Genomic DNA, 26593 nt, shown 5'->3' on the forward strand with positions numbered 1-26593 from the left:
ACATCGAAGAGAAGTGTGCCAATGAGTGTTTCTTGCCAGCCTTGCTAGGGGTTAGCAATTCAGACCAGTTGGTATGGCGAGCGTTGACAAAGGCTCTAAGGTAGGCTTCAAGATCCTGTTTGCTCTCTCAATTAGTTCATTGGTCTGAGGATGGTAGCCAGATTACAACTTACAAAAGGCTCTCCAGAAGGCAGAGATGAACTGTGGACCTCTGTCGGAAACAATATTCACAGGAATGCCATGAAGTCGCACCACATGTAAGAGAAAAAGGGACGACAATTCCTTAGCAGAAGGCAGTTTGGTTAGGGGTACGAAGTGAGCCAGTCTGGAAAAGTGGTCCACCACAACCCCGATAACTGTATGGTGGTCCGAAGAAGGAATATCCGCAATGAAGTTCATTGTTATGTGTGTCCAGGGTCGTTTGGGAATGGACAATGGTTGGAGCAAGCCAGGAGGCAAGGATCGGGGAGTCTTGTTGGCAGCACAAATTGTGCAGGCTTTCACATAATCCTGAGCGTCAGACTTCATAGTGGGCCACCAAACATGTTGGGAAAGACGCCTGAAAGTCCTAGTCGAATCAGGATGTCCTGAGAGTTTGCTATCACAGGGATACGTATGTTTAGAGGTACAAAGAGGATATCGGAGGCCATGGGGGCACCAGGAGGTTTACTAGACTGAGCATGTTGCAATCTTTGCAGAAGGGTGGTATTGAGTTGAGCGACCACACAGGAGGGGGGTATGATGTGTTCAATAGGAGCTTCTGAGGAATCACTTGAGTGAGGGAACTGACGGGAAAGGGCGTCCGCCTTCTTGTTCTTGGTCCCAGGAAGATTAGAGACCACAAAGTTAAAACGGGAAAAGAACAAGGCCCACCTGGCCTGTCGAGGATAGAGTCGATGAGCAGTTTCTAGGTAAGTCAGATTCTTGTGGTCAGTCAGAATCTGAATAGGATTGGCGGTGCCCTCTAATCAGTGACACCATTCAGTCAAGGCCATCTTAATGGCTAAGAGTTCACAATTACCCACATCATAGTTCCTCTCAGCAGGAGTAAAGTGTTTAGAGAAAAAGGCTACAGTGTGTGACTTGGAAGTCAAAGGGTCCCTTTGGGTAAGAACTGCTCCAGCCCCTATCTCGGAGGTATCTACCTCTAAAGTGAACTGTAGGTCAGGATCAGGATGGCGGAGCACAGGAGCTGAACAAAAAGCCTTTTTCAGAAAAGAGAAGGCATTTATGGCTCCAGGAAGCCAATGTTTACAGTCTTTGTTCCGTTTTGTCAATTCAATGAGAGGAGCTACTGTTTGAGAAAAGTTCTTTATAAACTTGCAGTAATAATTGGTGAAACCCCAAGAACCTCAGCAATTCCTTTAAAGAGGGAGGTTGAGGCCGTTCTAGTACTGCGGTGAGTTTAGCAGGATCCATGGCAAAACCCTCCTTCGAAATGGCATATCCAAGGAATTGGATCTGAACTTGTTAAAACTCACACTTTTCTAGCTTGGCTACCAAAGAATTATCTCTGAGACGAAGAAGCACCTGTCTCACGTGCCTATGATGCTTTTCTAAAATGGAAGAGAAAATAAGGATATCATTCAGATAAACGATGACAGTGTGGTTGAGGAGGTCACGGAAGACATCGTTGACAAATCCCTGGAAGACTGCAGGGGCATTACACAGCCCAAAGGGCATTACAAGGCATTTGTAATGCCCAGATCCTGTGTTAAAAGCGGTCTTCCATTCGTGGCCTGGAAAGATGCGAATCAGATTGTATGCCCCACGTAAGTCCAATTTGGTGAAAAAGCAAGCATCCTGGAGTGAGTCATACAGTTCAGTGATCAATGGTATGGGATAGCGATTCTTGATGGTTATGTTGTTCAAGGCCCTTTAGTCAATGCAGGGTCTGAGCCCACCATCCTTCTTACTGACAAAAAAGAAACCAGCTCCAGCAGGAGTGGAGGAAGGGCAAATGAAACCTTTAGCTAGGTTCTCTTGTGTACTCCTCCATGGATTTGGTTTCAGCCTTGGAGAGTGGATAAGTCTTCCCTTTAGGAAGTGGGACTCCGGGAAAGAGGTCAATCTTGCAGTCATAAGGACAGTGGGGTGGCATCACGTTGGCTGCTTTTTTCTCAAACACATCCGCAAAGTCTGTGTATACTGAAGGAAGGTTTGAAGGAGTCTGTATACTGGCTATGGGAATACAGGGCAGAGGAATAACTTTAGCAAGGCAGGAGTGCAAACAGGAGGTACCCCAGGAGGCCAGTTGTCCCTCAGCCTAGTCGAACTGTGGATTGTTTACCTGAAGCCAAGGAAGACCAAGGATTACAGGCTGTGCTGGGCAATGAATGACCTCAAACTGCATCTGTTCAGTGTGGATGACTCCCACAGTCAGGGTCAGGGGTGCTGACTCAAAATGGATCACGTCCGAACCACAACTGTCATAGTGTAGTAAATTGTATTTGTCTGGTTTTTTTTACATAAAAATATGTTCTGAGTTTTTTAATCCTCCAAATATATTGTTATATCCAGAAAGTCTTGATATTCGTCTTGCATAGTAAACTCTATATTTTGTGAAGCTATTTTCTTCCAAAAATTTATGTAAGAATTTTTTTTCACCCACCCATATCATAAGGACCTCGTCTATATAGCGCCACCATACCTTTGCATATTTTTTTGAACAGTTCATTAGTATATGTATGTTTTTCTTCATACATCCCCATATATATGCCTGCGTATGATGGAGCCATATTGGCACCCATGGCTGTGCCTCTTTTTTGTTTATAATATGTATCTACGAATAGGAAATAGTTATTTTACAAGACAACATTTAGAAGATCTATTATAAAGTCAGTTTGTACTTCTGTTTTAATTTTCAGATTTTCCAAATAGTATTTAAAGGGACAGTCAACACTCGAGATAACAGTATCCGATATTTAAAAATAAAAAATGAAGATCCGCCCGCACTGTATTTTTTTTGTCTTACCTACTTCCTTCTCCTAGTAATCATCGACGATAACTTCTATAATATGATGTAAATATGGCAGCCTAACTTCCCCCACTGTTATGTAGCTACCTTCTTCTTCAAATGATCAGCCAATCAGAATCCAATCCTCGTTCAGAAATTGCAAGCACGTTCAATTTCTGACTCTAATTTCTTACCTAACGGTGATTTAGTTCTTAACTTATAAATCCAAAAAAGTTCTTTTTTGTCGAGAATCTTGACTATGTCACCACTTCCCTGTGTAATCGTGGCTAAATCAATAATTTTTATTTTAAAGTGAAAGTAAATCCTAGCGTTTTACAAACGCTAGGATTTACTATTGAAACAAATAAAGGTCACTTTCATTCATGAAGTATAAGATACTTCATGTAGAAAGCTCCTTTATTTGATTTAATCGATCTCCATTTTTTAGCTGCTTCGGCAGCCCACGGCTAAAAAAGTTTTTGGCTAAGAGGTGATGTTTTCACCTCTTAGCCAATAGCCGTGCGGTAAATCCGGCTTGGTGCCCATAGGAGCTAGATTTACCGCACTGCTATTGGCTAAGAGGTGAAAACGTCACCTCTTAGCCAATTTTTTTTTTAGCCGTGCTCTGTTGTAGGAGCTAAGAACGGCAATCGATTGAATCAATTAAATGAGCTTTCTACTTGAAGTATCTTATACTTCATGAATGAAAGTGCCCTTTATTTGTTTCAATAGTAAATCCTAGCATTTGTAAAATGCTAGGATTTACTTTCACTTTAAGGTTGGGGACATTAGTAAAATGCAAGAGGTTAAAGTGTTTGGCCACAGCTAAATCTTTATTATAGGTTTTCACATCTATAAGATGTTCTCTGGCACAGGATCTAAAGGCCCTGGTCAATTGACCTATGTACTGTGTCCCACACAACTGGCAATCCAACAGATACACTATATGATCAGTGAGACAAGTGGCATAGAAACTAATATCAAAGCATTCTCCTGTTGTTTTACTAGTAAACTTATTTGTAAAATCCATATTATCATACGTTAAGCAGTTAGTCAAAAGGAATCTAAAACTGCCCTTACCCCTAAGCCAAGTGGTTTTGGCTGTTGCTTTAGAGGTAACCAAACTAGAAGAGAGTTTGGAAACCAAGGTAGGTGGTTTCTTGGCTACAAACTTAAAATTGTTTGTAAGATGTCATCACCTTTTAATACGTGCAAATGTTTTTTAATGATGTTACATATTGTATTATAATGTAAAGAAAATTCTGTAGAGAAAAAAATGCTGTTTTTATCTAGATACCCTTTGACCACTTCATTCCTTTATCCATTCCCTTTACCTGTACTATCTGCATGACATGTTGTAGCCCCAATTTCTTTGTCCCGAGCCCTCCAGGTCTTTATTTCTTCAAAGGCTTTGTATAAGGCCCTCTCATTATATCATCTAGCTATTAGTCTGCATTAGTACTTGCATTACGCCTCAGCCTAATAAATTGACTTCTTGGGATAGAACTGACTAAATGCTAAGGATGGCAGGAAGTGGCATGCAGTATGGTGTTGCCCGCTGTCTTTTCTGTAAGTGCTGGATATGATCCTATGTGTAACTGGATCTCCGTATCTGTAACTGGATCTCTGTATAGATGTAGATCTATAAAATTAACTCCATCATGGTTCAAATCCCCAGTGAATCTGAGGTTAAAGTCATTGTTATTGATGACAGTTAGAAAATTGTCAAATGAAAAAGTATCCTTGACAATGAAAATTAGATCATTATATACCTCATGTACAAAAGGATGTTGGACCTGAAAGACTCATCAATATCATAAATGTGTTGGAGCTCCCACCTACTCACAAACAAACTTGCATAAGAGGGGGTGAATTTTGCCCCCATAGCCATACCCTGACACTGTAAGTAAAACTCAGAGTCAAAGATAAAATAATTGTGGGTAAGTAAGAACTCCACAACATCCAAAATAAGTTGTTTGGCCTCATCACTATAGGAGGTTTCATTTTTCATAAAGAACTCCAATGCCCGACACCCATGCACATGAGGTATTGAGGAATAAAGGGAGACAGCGTCAACCACAACCCATTTATATCCCTCCTGCCACTCAAAAGCCTTCACAATATCTAAAAGATGACTTGAATCTCTGAGATAGCTGTACAGGTTTTTCACCACTGGTTGTAGAATATTATTGATCCATTCCGACACAGGCTCAAAAAAAAAACCCAGACCTTTTTTCAGGACTTTTTCATGTATTGGTGTCAAATTAGTGTCAGACAAATTTATAACATTCAGAGTAATTTCTTCTTGTGGGATTTCTGCTGTTCCCCTGATCCTCCTTCTCTCTTTCTTCTTGATCTTCTAGTCCGGCTCCTAAAGGGACACTTGGCTGGTCTTAGGTCACACTGCCACCTGTACTTCCCCTTTATCTTTCTTACATGAAACCTGTAAAGATAAGGAAAGAGAAGAGGGAGGGGGAGACACTGGAGCTGATGGTTCATCACTGGATCCTACAGAGTCACAGTCATGGTCTGTAGATTTGGATTCAGTGGATGAGAAGACCACCCTACAATCTTTATCTTTATCCGCGGTAGGTTTTTTTCAGGATTGGTTTTGGAAATTTACTCTCTTCTCCTCCATTAATACGATTTCTTTGCGGTTTCCACTGACATCTGCGAAATCTAGACAAATCATTCAGTAGTAGTAAATTAGACCGTTGCTTAAAATTGCATGTTCTATCTGAATCATGAAAGAAAAAAATTGTGTTTATTGTCCCTTTAGCTGTCTATTAATTTCCAATATATATTGCTCTTTATCCATAATTACCGAAATTACATAATTGCCCCTCCCTTATTGGCTGGTTTCAAAATTATTTCAGGATTTTTTAAAATGTAATTTAATACATCTCTTTCATTAAATGTTAAATTGTTCCAAAACGGAATACCCTGGTGAGTTCTAATCTCATTTTTTAGCTCTTCTATATTGTTAGTGACTAATGAAATATATGATTCAACAGGGTGATAGTTAGTAGGAGGAACAAAATCAGATTTTATCACTATATCAAAGTCTCTTAACCTTAAACAATTGTCTTCTGTAGATATAATAACATTTTCCATGTTTTTTGGCATTTTTTAAAAATGTGCCTGTAGACGTAACTGTCTAAAAAATCTATATAAGTCAATGTCCAGATTCTTAAGTGTATTGCTAGGAAGGACAAAATCACAAGCCTTTATTTAGTAGTGCAGTCTGTGTCTCACTTAGTTCTAAGTGCGAAATATTGACAATGAGACTATTTACTGTTTCATTCTGAAGTTTCGTTATTTTCTGATGCCGGTTTCTCCTGTGTTTTCGGCCGCCCCTCCTCCTCCGTTGTGTCTGCCTCCCTGTGAGGAAAAAGATGATTGGGAATATGGCATCAAAACTAGGGAGGTATCCCTTGATGAATCTCCTGTTGCGGATTTAGTTGGTTTGCTCCTCTCGTGTCCATTCTGGCGTTCTCCATACTTTCTGTAGTTAAGCGAGTCTTGGAAGTCCCATCTATACAAGTGACCACTGAGGTAGTCATCCACGCCACAGGAGAACTTGTTACGTTTACGTTCCTCATTGGTTTTATGGAACATTTGTTTAGAATTTTTTCGAAAGTTGAACAATATTCTTTGTCCTCCATAAAGAGTGTCGGTCTCAGGGCCTCTCGGTGTTCTTCTTAATCTGTAATACTCTGCAAGAGTGGAGGAATGTAATTCCCAGTTGATTTCTTTCATTTTCTCTCTTTCCCTTTGCTTAGAGTTGATGTCTGTATCCGTAACTGCCAGGAATTCCCTCGGACCTCTTACCAAAGTAGCAATGGCTGCGGCCTCAACATCTGAGAAGGTAAAGACATCTGGTCATACTTCCATTGCTTGTTATTTCTGTGGTTTTTCTTTAGGGAAATGTGCACGGAATGGGCGATCGATGATTGCAAAAGAAAAATGTTCCAACACAAATCTCCAATTATGGTATTGGAGGCAAGCTGCTGCCATCCCACCTAGACAGCTATAACATATAGTTTTAGAAGAAAAGCTGCAGCACTCCAATTCTCTTTTATGAATTTTATTTCAAGCAGACACACATAGGCGACATTTCAGGCTGTGCCCTTTCTCAAGCCAGTAATTAGAAAAATCTTGAAGTGATATGTTTATAGGCAGTGAAATTTGTGAATACAGATAAAATCATTTCATTCATTAAAATTTAAAGAAACAGTGCCATTAGATATACTTATAGTAATCTCATTTTATATATCTTTCTCATTTGTGCAATATTATTTTTGGTGCTATTGTTTCTTTTCTTTACTATATTTATATATTGGTATAGATATATATTAAACCAAAATACCATCACATATATGTAGAAATATGTATTTTTTAATAAATAGAACATATTCTTCTATGTGCAGAAAAAGAACAGAGGCGCCACCATGGCCTAGTACCACCAAAACAGATATACAAAGATTCAGATGAATGTATATACTCACAAACAAAAAGCACCCAGCGGTGCTAGTGGGGCAGACTGGAACTTCGCAGTGGTCCAGCTCACTGTATATACCCAGCAGATGTCCAGTCAGATATCCTTGATGGAGTGTGCCTGTTGCCTTTCTTCTTCCTGTGTAGCAAGCTGGGAAATGTAGTTCTCCAACAACAGAATAATAGGATAGGAGGTTGTGCCACTGCGAAGTTCCAGTCTGCCCCACTAGCACCACTGGGTGCTTTTTGTTTGTGAGTATATACATTCATATGAATCTTTGTATATCTGTTTTGGTGGTACTAGGCCATGGTGGCGCCTCTGTTCTTTTTCTGCAGATCATGATATACCAGGATTTGATCGTCCTTCAATAGGGAGCTGCTCCACCCATTGGTTTATATGGACTTTTTGATTGAGTTGCTTTATGTTTTTTCTTTAATAATTTTATATATATATACAACCATTATAATCAGTTTACTTTATCTATTTTCTTTTTGTATTGTTTACACATATAGGTAGTAGGAAGCGCCACCTGAGGGTGTGGGTGTACGCTTGTACACCACTCTCTATATATTTTTATATATTCTTCTATGTGAAGAACATTGGAATGTGAAATATTCATAATTTTCATGTTGGGTTAGCACACTTGAGAACATGTGATCGGGTTAGTGCATATCAGAATAGGAATTTGGGTTAGCGCATATGAGAATATGAGTTTGGGTTAGCGCTAGGCATCTGCAAATGTGTTTATATTCAAATTTGAATGTTAGAACGAATTGTAGAAATTCGATTTACATAATCAAATGTTGGTAAGAATGAATATTCTTAAAAATTCTAAAATCTAATGCTATTTACAGTTTTTGAATGTCACTTTCAATTTTGATTGAATGTCCACATTCGAAATTTCGAATTAACAAATGCTATTCAGAAGTTCAATAGTTCATGTGGTGGGGAATTTAAATAATTGATACATAATAGATACAAATATATCAATTTGAATGTATCTATTTCGAATATTTGCATAATTCGAATATTACATTTAAAGAAAGCATTGGAAATCCTATTACAAATATGTAAATTTGAATTTGAATATTGCATAATTCAAATTGAATTATTAGAAAAATTCTAATTGAATATTACAATTAAAGAAAGCATTAGAAATACTATTACAAATATATCAATTTAAATTTTTTTAATTCGAATATTGCATAATTCGAATCAAATTATTTGAAAAATTTGAATAGAATATTACATTTAAATAGCAGTAGAAATACTATTACACTAAACGAATGTTAGAATGTTGTAAAAACATTTGAAATTTGAAACTAACAAACGAATGTGTTAAAATTCGTTTCATTTTTAGAATGTTGCAAAACATTCGTCCATCCCTAGTTAGAGCATCATATCAGAATATGTAATCGGGTTAGCACATATGAGAATATGAGTTTAGGGTACAGCACTAGTAGGGTGTTTTTTTTTCCACTTTTTCTTCTCCATTGACTTTTATGGGGTAACACAATATTCTAATTGCGCTAAACGTAAGCTATTTGCGCGGGTTGGGTTAGCACGAGAGCACAATCTTTTTACTTTCAACTCATAATACAAGCGCAACCCGTTGCACGCAAACAGCGCAATTAGCGCTCTAGCGTAAGTGCTAAATAGCGCTCCAAACCTTTCAGAGTTGAATACCAAGTCACTCACAAACAAGGGGTTAATTCAAAAGCATAGTAAGGGAGAAGCAGGTCAAACCAGTATGTCCAAGAAGTAATTGCTAGAGTAAGAGGTTCAGTAACTCAATACACCAGATTATATTTGCTTTAATTTAAACTGTGAACTCAGATTAAATACTCTTTAGATCCAGGAACCACTGTGATCTTTGGTAATGTAAAGTTATCTTATCTTTAGGTGAACATCAATAGTTTAATGATAATGCGTCTTAAAGTAAAATTCATATCAGTGAAGTAGAGAGCTTTTTATCTTTGAGCTTTACAGATAAATTCCTAAATGACTTGGATGTTAATGGCTTCAAATTTAGACAGTCTACATGATCCATAACCACAGAAGGAATTTTGTGTATGAATTCTGGTAAGAGAATCATTACTTAAGCAACTTCAGTCTAGTGAAGCATATGTGATTAATTATCCTGAATGTACGTAGATACAACAATGTAATGTAGGTATTGCTTAAGCACCTAGCTGCTTATTTCAGTTTAGCTGTTTAATTGAAGATGAGTGGTAGAGAAAAACTGAACTTCAGCAAGTTGCCAATTTCCTAGACACAATGGAAGTTATTTCTACAGCAGATCATAAATCTCTTCAAGATGAATATAAAAGGGACATAACTGTCAACCCAAAGAATAGGGTGCAAAGGTGAGAACTGAGTGATGAAATACCAGGATATTGGTAACCACGGCTTAATATGAATTAGCAAATTTACTGGAATGAGTAGATTATGACATAGATCTTTATCAGACCTTACATGTAAAGCATTTAGGCCTTTTACAAACTACAAGAAAAGAAGAACCATACAAAAAAGGTAATTCTCTTACAACCCCCCCTTCACACAAAAAAATAATCAACAACCCAAATATATTTTTCAAAATGCTGGATTTTGCTAAAAAAGTTATGCTAAATCCTCTTGTGAAAATTCATGCCTGGATCAAATTTAGTAGACATGTGCGGTTCGTTTCGGATTAATTCGGAAATTCGGTAAATTCGGAGATTCGGATCGATTCGGATTTCCGAATTAAAATACTTCTGAATCTACCGAATGAATCCGAAATAGCTGCCGTATCCCCGAATAAATCCGAATTAGCTCGTTAAAATTCGGCATTTCACCATAGGAAACAATGGGAGTTTCGGCTGAAAAAAAACTAACACCGCAGCCCCATTGTTTCCTATGGGGAAACACTAAGTCTGCACCTAACACCCTAACATGTACCCCGAGTCTCTAAACACCCCTAATCTGACACTTATTAACCCCTAATCTGCTGCCTCCGCTATCGCTGACACCTGCATTATTTTATTAACCCCTAATCTGCCGACCAAATATCGCCGCCACCTACATTATAACTATTAACCCCTAATCTGCTGTCCCTAACACCGCCGACCCCTACATTATAGTTATTAACCCCTAATCTGCCCCCCCCAACGTCGCCGCAATCTAACTACAAGTATTAACCCCTAATCTGCCGACCCGATATCGCCGCCACCTACATTATAACTATTAACCCCTAATCTGCTGTCCCTAACACCGCCGACCCCTACATTATAGTTATTAACCCCTAATCTGCCTCCCCCAACGTCGCCGCAATCTAACTACAAGTATTAACCCCTAATCTGCCGACCGAATATCGCCGCCGCCTACATTATAGCTATTAACCCCTAATCTGCTGTCCCTAACACCGCCGACCCCTACATTATAGTTATTAACCCCTAATCTGCCCCCCCCAACGTCGCCGCAATCTAACTACAAGTATTAACCCCTAATCTGCCGACCAGATATCGCTGCCGCCTACATTATAGCTATTAACCCCTAATCTGCTGTCCCTAACACCGCCGACCCCTACATTATAGTTATTAACCCCTAATCTGCCCCCCCCAACGTCGCCGCAATCTAACTACAAGTATTAACCCCTAATCTGCCGACCCGATATCGCCGCCGCCTACATTATAGCTATTAACCCCTAATCTGCTGTCCCTAACACCGCCGACCCCTACATTATAGTTATTAACCCCTAATCTGCCCCACCCCAACGTCGCCACAATCTAACTACAAGTATTAACCCCTAATCTGCCGACCGCAAATCGCCGAAACTATAATAAATGTATTAACCCCTAAACCGCCGCACTCCCGCCTCGCAAACACTATAATACATTTTATTAACCCCTAATCTGCCCTCCCTAATATCGCCGCCACCTACCTACAATTATTAACCCCTAATCTCCCGCCCCCAACGTCGCCGCTACTATAATAAGGTTATTAACCCCTAAACCTAAGTCTAACCCTAACACTAACACCCCCTAACTTAAATATAATTTAAATAAAACGAAATAAATTTACTATAGTTAAATAAATGAATCCTATTTAAAACTAAAGACTTACCTGTAAAATAAACCCTAAGATAGCTGCAATATAACTAATAGTTACATTGTAGCTATTTTAGGATTTATTTTTATTTTACAGGCAACTTTGTATTTATTTTAACTAGGTACAATAGTTATTAAATAGTTAATAACTATTTAATAACTACCTAGCTAAAATAAATACAAATTTACCTGTAAAATAAATCCTAACCTAAGTTACAATTACACCTAACACTACATTATCATTTAATTAATTAAATAAATGACTCATATTTAAAACTAAATACTTACCTGTAAAATAAACCCTAATATAGCTGCAATATAACTAATAGTTACATTGTAGCTATTTTAGCATTTATATTTATTTTACAGGCAACTTTGTATTTATTTTAACTAGGTACAATAGCTATTAAATAGTTATTGACTAATTAATAGCTACCTAGTTAAAATAATTACAAAATTACCTGTAAAATAAATCCTAACCTAAGTTACAATTAAACCTAACACTACACTATCATTAAATAAATTAACTACAAGTACCTACAATTAAATACAATTAAAAAAACTAAACTAAAGTACAAAAAAAACAAACACTAAATTACAAAAAATAAAAAAAATTACAAGAATTTTAAACTAATTACACCTAATCTAAGCCCCCTAATAAAATAACAAAGCCCCCCAAAATAAAAAAATGCCCTACCCTATACTAAATTACAAAAGTAATCAGCTCTATTACCTTACCAGCCCCTAAAAGGGCCTTTTGCGGGGGCATGCCCCAAAGAAAACAGCTCTTTTGCCTGTAAAAAAAAACACAATACCCCCCCCCACATTACAACCCACCACCCACATACCCCTACTCTAACCCAAACCCCCCTTAAATAAACCTAACACTACCCCCCTGAAGATCTCTCTACCGTGTCTTCATCCGATCGGGCAGAAGAGGACATCCAGACCGGCAGAAGTCTTCATCCAAGCGGGGCAAGAAGAGGTCTTCCATCCATCAGAAGTCTTGATCCAGGCGGCATCTTCTCTGTTCATCCATCCGGAGCGGAGCGGCAGCATCCTGAAGACATCCCACGCAGAGCATCCTCTTCTTTCTTGATCCGACGACTAGGTGACTGTACCTTTAAGTGACGTCATCCAAGATGGCGTCCCTTGAATTCCGATTGGCTGATAGGATTCTATCAGCCAATCGGAATTAAGGTAGGAAAAATCTGATTGGCTGATTCAATCACACAATCAGATTCAAGTTCAATCCGATTGGCTGATGGAATCAGCCAATCAGATTGAGCTCGCATTCTATTGGCTGTTCCGATCAGCCAATAGAATGCGAGCTCAATCTGATTGGCTGATTGGATCAGCCAATCGGATTGAACTTGAATCTGATTGGCTGATTGAATCAGCCAATCAGATTTTTCCTACCTTAATTCCGATTGGCTGATAGAATCCTATCAGCCAATCGGAATTCAAGGGACGCCATCTTGGATGACGTCACTTAAAGGTACAGTCATCTAGTCGTCGGATCAAGAAAGAAGAGGATGCTCTGCGTGGGATGTCTTCAGGATGCTGCCGCTCCGCTCCGGATGGATGAACAGAGAAGATGCCGCCTGGATCAAGACTTCTGATGGATGGAAGACCTCTTCTGCCCGATCGGATGAAGACTTCGGCCCGCTGGGTGAAGACACGGTAGAGAGATCTTCAGGGGGGTAGTGTTAGGTTTATTTAAGGGGGGTTTGGGTTAGAGTAGGGGTATGTGGGTGGTGGGTTGTAATGTGGGGGGGGGTATTGTGTTTTTTTTTACAGGCAAAAGAGCTGTTTTCTTTGGGGCATGCCCCGCAAAAGGCTCTGTTCAGGGCTGGTAAGGTAATAGAGCTGATTACTTTTGTAATTTAGTATAGGGTAGGGCATTTTTTTATTTTGGGGGGCTTTGTTATTTTATTAGGGGGCTTAGATTAGGTGTAATTAGTTTAAAATTCTTGTAATTTTTTTTATTTTTTGTAATTTAGTGGGGGGGTTTTTGTACTTTAGTTTAGTTTTTTTAATTGTATTTAATTGTAGGTACTTGTAGTTAATTTATTTAATGATAGTGTAGTGTTAGGTTTAATTGTAACTTAGGTTAGGATTTATTTTACAGGTAATTTTGTAATTATTTTAACTAGGTAGCTATTAAATAGTCAATATCTATTTAATAGCTATTGAACCTAGTTAAAATAAATACAAAGTTGCCTGTACAATAAATATAAATGCTAAAATAGCTACAATGTAACTATTAGTTATATTGCAGCTATATTAGGGTTTATTTTACAGGTAAGTCTTTAGTTTTATATAGGATTCATTTATTTAGTTAATTTAATGATAGTGTAGTGTTAGGTGTAATTGTAACTTAGGTTATGATTTATTTTACAGGTAAATTTATATTTATTTTAGCTAGGTAGTTATTAAATAGTTATTAACTATTTAATAGCTATTGTACCTAGTTAAAATAAATACAAAGTTGCCTGTAAAATAAATATAAATCCTAAAATAGCTACAATGTAACTATTAGTTATATTGAAGCTATATTAATAGCTAGTCGGGGGCTTAGATTAGGTGTAATTAGTTTAAAATTATTGTAATATTTTATTATTTTTTGTAATTTAGTGTTTTTTTGTATTTTGGTACTTGTATGATGGATGGAAGACCTCTTCTTGCCCCGCTTGGATGAAGACTTCTGCCGGTCTGGATGTCCTCTTCTGCCCCATCGGATGAAGACTTCGGCCCGGCTGGGTGAACACGACTCAAGGTAGGGAGATCTTCAGGGGGGTAGTGTTAGGTTTATTTAAGGGGGGTTTGGGTTAGAGTAGGGGTATGGGTGGTGGGTTGTAATGTGGGGGGGGGATTGTGTTTTTTTTTACAGGCAAAAGAGCTGTTTTCTTTGGGGCATGCCCCGCAAAGGGCCCTGTTCAGGGCTGGTAAGGTAATAGAGCTGTTAACTTTTGTAATTTAGTATAGGGTAGGGCATTTTTTTTATTTTGGGGGGCTTTGTTATTTTATTAGGGGGCTTAGATTAGGTGTAATTAGTTTAAAATTCTTGTAATATTTTTTTATTTTTTGTAATTTAGTGTTTGTTTTTTTTTGTAATTTAGTGGTGGGTTTTTGTACTTTAGTTTATTTAATTGTAGATAATTGTAGGTACTTGTAGTTAATTTATTTAATGACAGTGTAGTGTTAGGTTTAATTGTAACTTAGGTTAGGATTTATTTTACAGGTAATTTTGTAATTATTTTAACTAGGTAGCTATTAATTAGTCAATAACTATTTAATAGCTTTTGTACCTAGTTAAAATAAATACAAAGTTGCCTGTAAAATAAATATAAATCCTAAAATAGCTACAATGTAACTATTAGTTATATTGCAGCTATCTTAGGGTTTATTTTACAGGTAAGTCTTTAGTTTTAAATAGGATTCATTTATTTAACTATAGTAAACTTATTTCGTTTTATTTAAATTATATTTAAGTTAGGGGGTGTTAGTGTTAGGGTTAGACTTAGGTTTAGGGGTTAATAACCTTATTATAGTAGCGGCGACGTTGGGGGCGGGAGATTAGGGGTTAATAATTGTAGGTAGGTGGCGGCGATGTTAGGGAGGGCAGATTAGGGGTTAATAAAATGTATTATAGTGTTTGCGAGGCGGGAGTGCGGCGGTTTAGGGGTTAATACATTTATTATAGTGGCGGCGATTTGCGGTCGGCAGATTAGGGGTTAATACTTGTAGTTAGATTGTGGCGACGTTGGGGGGAGGCAGATTAGGGGTTAATAACTATAATGTAGGGGTCGGCGGTGTTAGGGACACCAGATTAGGGGTTAATAGCTATAATGTAGGCGGCGGCGATATCGGGTCGGCAGATTAGGGGTTAATACTTGTAGTTAGATTGCGGCGACGTTGGGGGGGGCAGATTAGGGGTTAATAACTATAATGTAGGGGTCGGCGGTGTTAGGGACAGCAGATTAGGGGTTAATAGTTATAATGTAGGCGGCGGCGATATCGGGTCGGCAGATTAGGGGTTAATACTTGTAGTTAGATTGCGGCGACGTTGGGGGAGGCAGATTAGGGGTTAATAACTATAATGTAGGGGTCGGCGGTGTTAGGGACAGCAGATTAGGGGTTAATAGCTATAATGTAGGCGGCGGCGATATCGGGTCGGCAGATTAGGGGTTAATACTTGTAGTTAGATTGCGGCGACGTTGGGGGAGGCAGATTAGGGGTTAATAACTATAATGTAGGGGTCGGCGGTGTTAGGGACAGCAGATTAGGGGTTAATAGCTATAATGTAGGCGGCGGCGATATCGGGTCGGCAGATTAGGGGTTAATACTTGTAGTTAGATTGCGGCGACGTTGGGGGAGGCAGATTAGGGGTTAATAACTATAATGTAGGGGTCGGCGGTGTTAGGGACAGCAGATTAGGGGTTAATAGCTATAATGTAGGTTGCGCCGATATCCGATCGGCAGATTAGGGGTTAAATAATGTTATTATAGGGTTTGCGATGTGGGGGGGCCTCGGTTTAGTGGTTCATAGGTAGTTTATGGGTGTTAGTGACTTAGTGTACTAAATGGGTGTTAGTGTACTAAAAACATACCGAATTTCGGAACGGAATAGAACCGAATTCAGCCGAATCCGAATAAATCCGAAACGAATTTATTCGGATCCGAATAAATCCGAAACGAATTTATTCAAATTTTGCCGAATCCGATTCGATCCGAAACGAAATTCGAAAAGTCTGAATCGATCCGAACCGAAAACGAACCGAATTTTTTAGCCGTGCACATGTCTAAAATTTAGGATGACAAACCCTATAGCTTCATTTGCATATGCAAAACGTAATAATTTTCCATGGGATCATTGTGTGGTACCTTCTTCTCCACTTTTGTATTTCACAAGGCAGAAATCTCCTGAAATAAGTTGGTTGGGACCATGAACTCCAAAAGCACGTTTTATCCATTTAACTAAGTTAAAGCTGGATGTAATATGTGATAAGCATAGTTTGTTTTAGCCAACTTGTGCCTTCAAAAAAACAGAACTTTCTTGATGTAAATCAGTCTGTTTATTCCAACCAAAATTACAGTCTAGCAATTCACACCCTAATGATTGGCTTTCTTTACTGTGGGAGTTATGGCTAAGCTTTTACCAGTGGGCATTTATCTAAACTACCGTAATCTAAAAAAAAGAAAAAGTAGGTCTCCCCAATTATTATTGCAGCAAGTTCAATTGTCAAAAATAAATTTGCCTTTTTTGACAGGCCCTAGATCCTATGATCCTAGCTGTTAAATCCTATGCCACACTTCTACTACTACTAAACTACTAGATGTATGTGGTAGCTGAGTAACAAGAGCTTCCAGGAGGTTGCTTAAAGGGCCATGATACCCAAATGGTGAAACACTTGAAAGTGATGCAGCATAGCTATAAAAAGCTGACTAGAAAATATCACCTGAACTCTGATCTCTATGTAAAAAAGAAAGATATTTTACCTCAAAATGTCCTAAGTATTCTCACCCCACTATAAAGGACTTTAAGAAGCAAATCAGTATGTCTGTCCCGGGACCTGCAATGGAGCATGCCTCATGCACACTCATCTTATTTTCCTATTTAGTTTAAGGAAGTTTACTATGAAATCTCATGAGAGTTAAGTAAAATCTCATGATATCACAGTAAAAGAGTTCATGACCTCAGCACTGCTAATGCTGATTGACTGCTGTTCATCTCTTCCCATTTTTTTATTTTTTTTTTACCTGCAGCTGAAGTATATTTTTTTTACACAGAACTTACTCTGGTGAGCTGAGGAAGTTGTGAGGTAAAATATCTTCCTTTTTTACATAGAGATGCTCAGGTGATATTTATGTCAGCTTTTTACAGCTATGCTGCATCACTTTCAAGTGATTAAGCATATGAGTATTATGTCCCTTTAAAAAAAAAAAATGTTTCATGGTTTAGGTAGTACATACTATGTTAAACAACTTTCCAATTTACTTCTATTATTTAATTTGCTTCCTTCTCTTATTATTCTTTGCTGAAAGTTTTATCTAGGTAAGCTCGGGAGCAACAAAGAACCGAGGCTCTAGCTGCTGATTGGTGGCTGCACATATATACCGATTGTCATTGGCTCACCCATCTGTTCAGTTAGTAATCAGTAGTGCATTGCTGCTCCTTCAACAAATGATATCAACAGAGTGAAACAAATTTGATAATAGAAGTAAACTGGAAAGTTGTTTAAAAATGTTCTACCTAAATCATGAACGAAAAATGTTGGGTTTCAAGTCCCTTTAAACAAAGTCAATTTAGAAATAGTATCCTATGGTAGTTCCTTCAATGCTTCAACTTCCATGCATCAATTTCTATTTTTCAACTGATTTTACTTAAAGGCACATGAAATCCCCCCAAAAATCTGTTATGATTCAGATAGAGAATACAATAAAAAAAAAAAGTTTCCAATTTATTTCTATTATCAAATTTGCTTTGCTCTCATGTTATTCTTTGTTGAAGAGATATCTAGCTAGGTAGCATGCACATGCCTGAAGCACTACATGACAGGAAAAAGTGCTGCCATCTATTGCTCTTGCTAATGTATAACATTGTTGCAAAACTGCTGCCATATAGTGCTGCAGACACGTGCACACTCCTGAGCTTACCTTCCTGCTTTTCAACAAAGGATAATGAGAAAACAAAGACAATTTGATAATAGAAGTAAATTGGAAAGTTGTATAAAATCGTATTCTCTATCATGTTTGCATGATAGAGAATACATGTTTTATCTGAATCATGAAAGAAAATGTTTGGGTTTTACAATTTTAAAATAATATATAGAAATTGATTATTTAAATTAATAATTATAACAAAGAAAATGCTAATAATTAACAAATCAAAAAACATTAAAATATATATATATTTTTAATATAAATATCTGTTTATGAGCATACTACACATCTGAACATAAGACTGCGTATTCTAAAAAAAACACTGCTTTTTCTGCGTCTGTTTCTTCACTCAAGATGACTCATCATGATATTTTTATATATCAATCATCTCAGCCATACAGATTGCTAGCTGTCTTTATGCACAGGCAGCAACATCAGGAGAGTGTACAGCAAAAGGTGGGGTAGGCAGTGGTAGAGATGTGAGCATCAGTTCTATGCATTATGATGGCGGTGGTGGAGACTGAAACATATTGGTAAGCCTATAGGTGAAGGTGCTAAGACCTTTGAATTCATAGGCTATAGTTCTAATAGACAATAATCTTCCATGCCCTAGAGGGAGCAGTGAGTATTCACTCACTGGAGATATGTTGGACTCTTTGGATAGATGCTGGGGGACAAGTGTTACCGTCTTCCTACAGGAGTGCCAGGTAGTACCTCTCATGGTGGGCCTAACTTCTTTATAGAGGGGATCTTCAAATCGCTCGCCTTCCTCACAAGGCTCCTTGCCTTGTTCTTCATCTCTCATCTGTGCCACTGCTGAAGGAAAAACTATTTTTAAAAATGAATATGTCCTAATTAGTAAATAGCAACAAAGGGTTCAATTTACATTTTACTACCATGTTGGGATGGACACAATGCAACTTCAATTCAGTTCAATTTTACTACAATTTTAGGCTAAACATCAGGTGCTTGTACTAACAATCAATGGGTGATTGTCTCTGAGGTTTATGAAAGGAGGATAGGGTACTGTCTTGGGTAAAGGCACTGGTAATGGGGGTAGGTAACAAATCAGATGTGACAGGTCAGGGGAATTTAGTCAAATGTATTGGGGCAGTCAGTAAAGAATAAAGAAAGTCAGTAGAGTCCAGCACACTAATACCTAATGCACTCTTCCAGGGAGACTGTAGTCCCACAAAACGCAAAAAATAACAAAGGCACAGCAGCATAAATACTCACAAAGTTTATTCGCAAAAAGCCCACAATGTTTCGGGGATCACCCCTTAGTCATGTGGATCCAGAGTAACACTGAATCTTTGCATTTTATACACAGGTGTAATTAACACATCATTATCAATTACAGGTACAAATTCCTTTTAATCAACCCCCCCCCCTAGTGGTGGTTTCAGAGAATCACACACTTCAATATTAATAAAAAAAGAACAAAAATAAATAAAACATACATCATAGAAGCAGCCTATCCCTAAACCATTGCATACCATTTCATAGGAAAATAGACCAATCAAGGTCCCTAGTCATACCTTTTGGTTGCAAGGTCCCTAAATTAAATATCCAGAAAGCCTCTCTCATTTTTAATAAAACCTCTCTATTTCCAACCCTTCTAGGTCTATGAACCTGTTCAATAATTTGGAACCTAAATTGCGAAATTTGATGATTTACCTAAATAAAATGATGAGCTACAGGGGCTTCCAGATCCTTCCTTCTGATGCTGGATTTGTGCTGATTCATCCTCTCATTAGCCTTCCTTGTCATCTCACCCGCATAGAGCTAACCTTTTGGGCATTTAACCAAGTAAATAACATACTCACTATTACAATTATAATAGCCCTTCATGTCAAATCTTTTGGCTGTATGTGGGTGAAAGAAAGCAGCACCTTTAATAATTTTTCCACAGCTAAAACATCCCAAACATGGGAAACAACCTTTGCTGGCACTAGTAATATATTGAATGCCACTAGTTTTCATTATTATTATCGGTTATTTGTAGAGTGCCAACAGATTCCGCAACACTAATTGTGCCAATATCTGTTCTGATTAATTTATCCCTCAAGGAAGGGGCACGTTTAAAGGCGGGCATAAATATACCCTTAAAACGAGTAACGTGGGGGTTACATTCCTTCAAAATGAGCCAATGCTTTCTCAAAATATTCAACACCTTATTACTTTGTCTATTATATTCTGTGACAAAAGCAATACTCTTTTTTTTTTCTCCTCACCATCACTGATTTTTTTACTGGTATTTTTAAACAAATCCTGTCTGGACCACCCCTCAACCTTTTTGATGTTACGTTAAATAATATCATCTGGGTAACCCCGCTCCCTAAAATATTGACTCATTTCTTCAAGTCTGAAACAATTTTCTTGACCCTAAGAAACTGGCTATAGGGAAGAGAATTTAATAATGCAGGAGGATGAGCACTCTAATAAGGCAAGAGATTATTGTGGTCAATTGGCGTCCTATAAATATCTGACTTTAAAAGATTCAGTGTTACTCTGGATCCACATGACTAAGGTGTGATCCCCGAAACGTTGTGGGCTTTTTGCCAATAAACTTTGTGATTATTTATGCTGCTGCCTCTTTTTTATTTTTAGTGAGTAAAGGATGTAAGGGATAAAATAAAAAACAAAACAAATGTATTGTGAAAATAGATATAGAAATAGATTATGAAAAAATGTGGGAGGGCAAGGGTGAACAAACAGTGCTGGGGCAGGTATTGATAAAAGGTAGGTAGGAAGGGGTCAAATGGGTGTTAGGGACTATCACCTAGATTACGAGTTTTGCGTTGAGGCTTTGAAAGCTAAAAAAAATGGCAATTTCAGCATAAAAGCAGTAACACACTATTGGGTATAACTATACCGCAAGCATTTTAGACTGTAACGCAACGTCAAACCCGCACTAAAAAAAATAACCCCTAAACCTCCGGCTCCCCACATCACAAAACACTAAATTAAACTATTAACCCTTAAACCTAACACCCCCCTAACTTTAAATTACAATATAACTCCATTAAATAAACTTAACATTAAACTATAAATTAACCTAACATAACTAATCTAATAACATAAAAAATACTATTAAAATATCTAAATTGCAAATTTAAAAAACCTAACACTACGAAAAAAATAAAAATCTAAATTACAAAAAAAAAATCCTACAAATTGTTTTAAAAAATCTAAGCTTTTATTTGACCAGCCAATAGGATTTCAGAAGCTCTCATCCTGTTGGCTGATTTGAATTTGAAGAATCAAATCAGCCAAAAGGAATGCAAGGGACCACATTTTGAAATGGCTACCTTGCATTTAACTTCAGTGTACGGCGGCGACCCTATGAAGAGGACGCTCCGCGCAGGATTGCATCGGCTTCCAGGATGGCTCTGCTCTGCACCGCCGGGATGAAGATAGATGACGCCCCCGGGAGGGATGAAGACCTCGCCACCTGGATGAAGACTTTGCCGCCTGGATGGAGATGGATGTCCAGACTTCAGGAACCATGAGTAGATCTTCTGGGGTTAGTCTTAGTTTTTTTTTTGTTTTTTTTAAGATTAGGGTTTGGGCTTTGAAAAACAGCTAAATGCCCTTTTAAGGGCAATGCAAAAGAGCTAAATGCCTTTTTAAGGGCAATGCCCATACAAATGCCCTTTATGGGGCAATGGATAGTTTAGGTTCTTTTTTAGATTTAGGTTTTTTATTTTGGGGGGTTGGTTGGGTGGTGAATTTTACTGTTGGGGGACTTTGTATTATTTTACAGGTAAAATAGCTGATTTCTTTAGGGCAATGCCCTACAAAAGGCCCTTTTAATGGCTATTGGTAGTTTATTGTAGGCTAGGGAGTATTTTTATTTTGGGGGGCATTTTATCTTTCTAGGGCTATTAGATTAGGTGTTATTGTTATATTTTTGATAATTTTGTTAATTTTTATGTAATCTAAGTGTTTTAGTTTTTTAGTGTTTTTTTATTTTTGGGGTAAACAGATTTTTTAAATTTTTCGTACGATTTGTTGTTTTTTTTTGTTGTAATTTAGATTTTTTATTTTTTTTCGTAGTGTTAGGTTTTTTTAAATTTGTTATTTTATTAGAATAGTAAGGTTAGGTTAATTTATAGTTTAATGTTAGGTTTATTTTTATTTTACAGGTAAGTTTTTATTTATTTAAAGATAGTTATATTGTAATTTTAATTTAAAGTTAGGGGTTGTTAGGTTTAGGGGTTAATAGTTAAATTTAGTGTTTTACGATGTGGGGGGATGGAGGTTTAGGGGTTAATAGGTTTATTTAGCGGCGCAGATGTGGGAGGCCAGAGGTTTAGTGGTTAATAATAGTGGCGGCGATGTCGGGGAAAGGCTGAAAAGGGTTTAATAACTTTTTTTAGTGGCGGCGATGTCGGGAGTGGCAGATTAGGGGTTAATAACTTTATTTAGGTGTCGGCGATCTCGGGGGCGGCAGATTAGGGGTGTTTAGATTTGGGGTTTATGCTAGGGTGTTTAAACGTAACTTTTTTTCTCCATAGACATCAATAGGGTTGCGTTAAGGTGATCGCCATTCCACACTACAGGTGTTAGTTTTTTTTCTAACACTCTCTCCCCATTGATGTCTATGGAGAAAGTGTGCACGAGCACGTATTCTCAGCCCTTGGCTTTTGGCTTAACGCCACCATATCACATGCGTAAGGAGGCTTTTCAGAGACTCGTAATAGCAGCGCTATGGGGCGTGAAAAAGCGCAACTTTCTTTGCTTTTGTTTCACACCCTGTTTAGCGCAAAACTCGTAATCTAGGTGTATGTGTTTTGTGTATCTATGTACCTATGAAAACAATATATATTATATCTACAAGTGTAAGTGACAATGTAGACCTATGCACTCCAAATACAATTAAAAAAAACATCTTACAACCGCTACGTTTCTTTATTTAGTTCACTGAAATCAATCACAGGTGAGGAAATGGAGTGAAATCCAATCATTTTGTAGCATCAGGGGTAGTGTTACTTGCCAGTGAACATGCTCTAAAAGCATTAAATGCCTTCTAAGCTCCCTACCTCCCTTACACACCAGGACCTACAGTACATATATAGGGTAGGGATGGCACATGGTATTATATGATATGGTCAATGAAATGGAACCACTATACAGTGTTTCCTGCTTGTGTCTGTAGCTTCCATAATAGAGACTTCCATAAAATATAGCCATTATTGTATTTTTTCATTTGAGTTATACTGGATTCTTTTTTTACTTGAGATAAGTGACTAGCGCCTAGATGAGTATACCGGCTACACTATAAATAGACCCCCTAATTAGGTCCTAAACAAGATACGATACAAAAGATATATAGGAGCGCCAATGGCTTAGGTATACAACAGGTTACAAATGTAGTTATACACCGCTGAGTGGGGTGTGACTAAACTTCGCTATCCCAACAAGCAATATAATCTTGGGACTGATTGGTTAAAAAATGTAATATAATATTTATTCTACATGGGTTAAAACCATAAGCAAAAACAGGACAGACCAATAAATATACATAAAATGAATTAAAATGAGTAAAATACAATCAAAAAACGGAGGAAATGGATTTAACCGGATCCATAAACTCCCACTGTTGGGTGGTTTGATATCAGAATGAGATAAGCAATAAAAACCATAAAAATCAATATATAACTCAAAAATAGACCAAAAAATTTGTTCAAAAAATGGGTGACCCCCAAGAAAAAAAAAGGAGGTTAAAAATCAATACTGGTATGATCAAAAAAGTGTGAAAATACAAATATCAGTGATAAAAATACATATCAGTGTGGATAACAAACTGAAATATGTGAACAAATTAAACCAATACAGGGAGTGCAGAATTATTAGGCAAGTTGTATTTTTGAGGATTAATTTTATTATTGAACAACAACCATGTTCTCAATGAACCCAAAAAACTAATTAATATCAAAGCTGAATAGTTTTGGAAGTAGTTTTTAGCTTGTTTTTAGTTATAGCTATTTTAGGGGGATATCTGTGTGTGCAGGTGACTATTACTGTGCATAATTATTAGGCAACTTAACAAAAAAAAAATATATATACACATTTCAATTATTTATTTTTACCAGTGAAACCAATATAACATCTCAACATTCACAAATATACATTTTTGACATTCAAAAACAAAACAAAAACAAATCAGTGACCAATATAGCCACCTTTCTTTGCAAGGACACTCAAAAGCCTGCCATCCATGGATTCTGTCAGTGTTTTTATCTGTTCACCATCAACATTGCGTGCAGCAGCAACCACAGCCTCCCAGACACTGTTCAGAGAGGTGTTCTGTTTTCCCTCCTTGTAAATCTCACATTTGATGATGGACCACAGTTTCTCAATGGGGTTCAGATCAGGTGAACAAGGAGGCCATGTCATTAGATTTTCTTCTTTTATACCCTTTCTTGCCAGCCACGCTGTGTGATGGAGCATTGTCCTGCATGAAAATCATGTTTTTCTTGAAGGATGCAGACTTCTTAATGTACCACTGCTTGAAGAAGGTGTCTTCCAGAAACTGGCAGTAGGACTGGGAGTTGAGCTTGACTCCATCCTCAACCCGAAAAGGCCCCACAAGCTCATCTTTGATGATACCAGCCCAAACCAGTACTCCACCTCCACATTGCTGGCGTCTGAGTCGGACTGGAGCTCTCTGCCCTTTACCAATCCAGCCACGGGCCCATCCATCTGGCCCATCAAGACTCACTCTCATTTCATCAGTCCATAAAACCTTAGAAAAATCAGTCTTGAGATATTTCTTGGCCCAGTCTTGACGTTTCAGCTTGTGTGTCTTGTTCAGTGGTGGTCGTCTTTCAGCCTTTCTTACCTTGGCCATGTCTCTGAGTATTGCACACCTTGTGCTTTTGGGCACTCCAGTGATGTTGCAGCTCTGAAATATGGCCAAACTGGTGGTAAGTGGCATCTTGGCAGCTGCACGCTTGACTTTTCTCAGTTCATGGGCAGTTATTTTGCGCCTTGGTTTTTCCACATGCTTCTTGCGACCCTGTTGACTATTTTGAATGAAACGCTTGATTGTTCGATGATCACGCTTCAGAAGCTTTGCAATTTTAAGAGTGCTGCATCCCTCTGCAAGATATCTCACTATTTTTGACTTTTCTGAGCCTGTCAAGTCCTTCTTTTGACCCATTTTGCCAAAGGAAAGGAAGTTGCCTAATAATTATGCACACCTGATATAGGGTGTTGATGTCATTAGACCACACCCCTTCTCATTACAGAGATGCACATCACCTAATATGCTTAATTGGTAGTAGGCTTTCGAGCCTATACAGCTTGGAGTAAGACAACATGCATAAAGAGGATGATGTGGTCAAAATACTCATTTGCCTAATAATTCTGCACTCCCTGTAGTGGTAACAAATTGATATGTGATCAACCCCCTAATCGGTGAAATACGTGCAAATAAAAATCTAAATGATATCTAATTAGTATCTAAATGGTAAAAAATGATACAAAAACAGTGGCCCTAAATTCAAACGTTAATCAATTGATATACAAATTTATATGCAAATTGATAATTAGAGTAATATGTTATAATATAAAGTCCAAGGTGATCCGGTTTAAACCTATAATCCAAAATATCCAAAATAAAATCCCAATACTTCAAAAGATTCCAAATGATTCGAAATATAACTTAATCCAAGGGTCCAAATAACATAAATGCAGATTAAAAGTCAATTAATGTCCAGTCCTGTGTCCAAATTCGGTACCAAGACAGTGACCTAAATAAAGAAATAAACAAACGCTATACAAATTGCATTTGGGATAGAGTCTATTGGTTAAATGACTCACCCAAATGTCGTGGTCCTGGAAATATATTGAGCCTCACAAATCTTATTTCAACTTCGTCTACGCGTTTCAGCCCTATACTAGGGCCTTTTTCAAGACATATTGAGGCTCAAGAAATACTAACCTTATATACATATTATCAGAGGAGTGGCTTATATCTTTGGCGCCAAAAATGGTTCTGCCGCAATAATCAGAACTCCCGCTGCCTTTGCCGTTAACAAACGTCACATCCGTTTCCTTTGCCAGATGTCGTCATGTCCGGTACTTCCGGTTACAATATTTCCCTTCATACGGGGCCATATTGGTAATGGGCAAATCGGAAGAGCGGCTTATATCTGATACTGATAGTTATACTTAATATCTAAATAGATATATATTATGATTAGGTGAACGATCCATCCCAATGCTAGGAATGTCAGGGAGGTCTAACTTTTAATATATTTTTGTGATTCAAAAGATTGCCTACAATTTCACCTATGTGATAAACTTAGGGAATGGGATATAAATAAACTGATTATTATGATGTCATTATAGGTATAAAGGATTAATTTTATACAGAAT

At 37.7% G+C, this 26593-nt stretch overlaps 1 long non-coding RNA gene across 1 annotated transcript in view; it reads right to left on the reverse strand.

The window, feature by feature from the left end:
* LOC128653676 (uncharacterized) overlaps positions 1-26593 on the reverse strand; it is an 89694-nt gene that overhangs the window by 14659 nt on the left and 48442 nt on the right. Inside the window, exon 2 of the long non-coding RNA XR_008401384.1 lies at positions 18920-19021. This is a non-coding gene — a long non-coding RNA (uncharacterized LOC128653676). The remainder of the gene's footprint in view (positions 1-18919; positions 19022-26593) is intronic.

The sequence above is a fragment of the Bombina bombina genome, chromosome 3 (assembly GCF_027579735.1).
Source record: "Bombina bombina isolate aBomBom1 chromosome 3, aBomBom1.pri, whole genome shotgun sequence".
Classification (NCBI taxonomy): domain Eukaryota; kingdom Metazoa; phylum Chordata; class Amphibia; order Anura; family Bombinatoridae; genus Bombina; species Bombina bombina.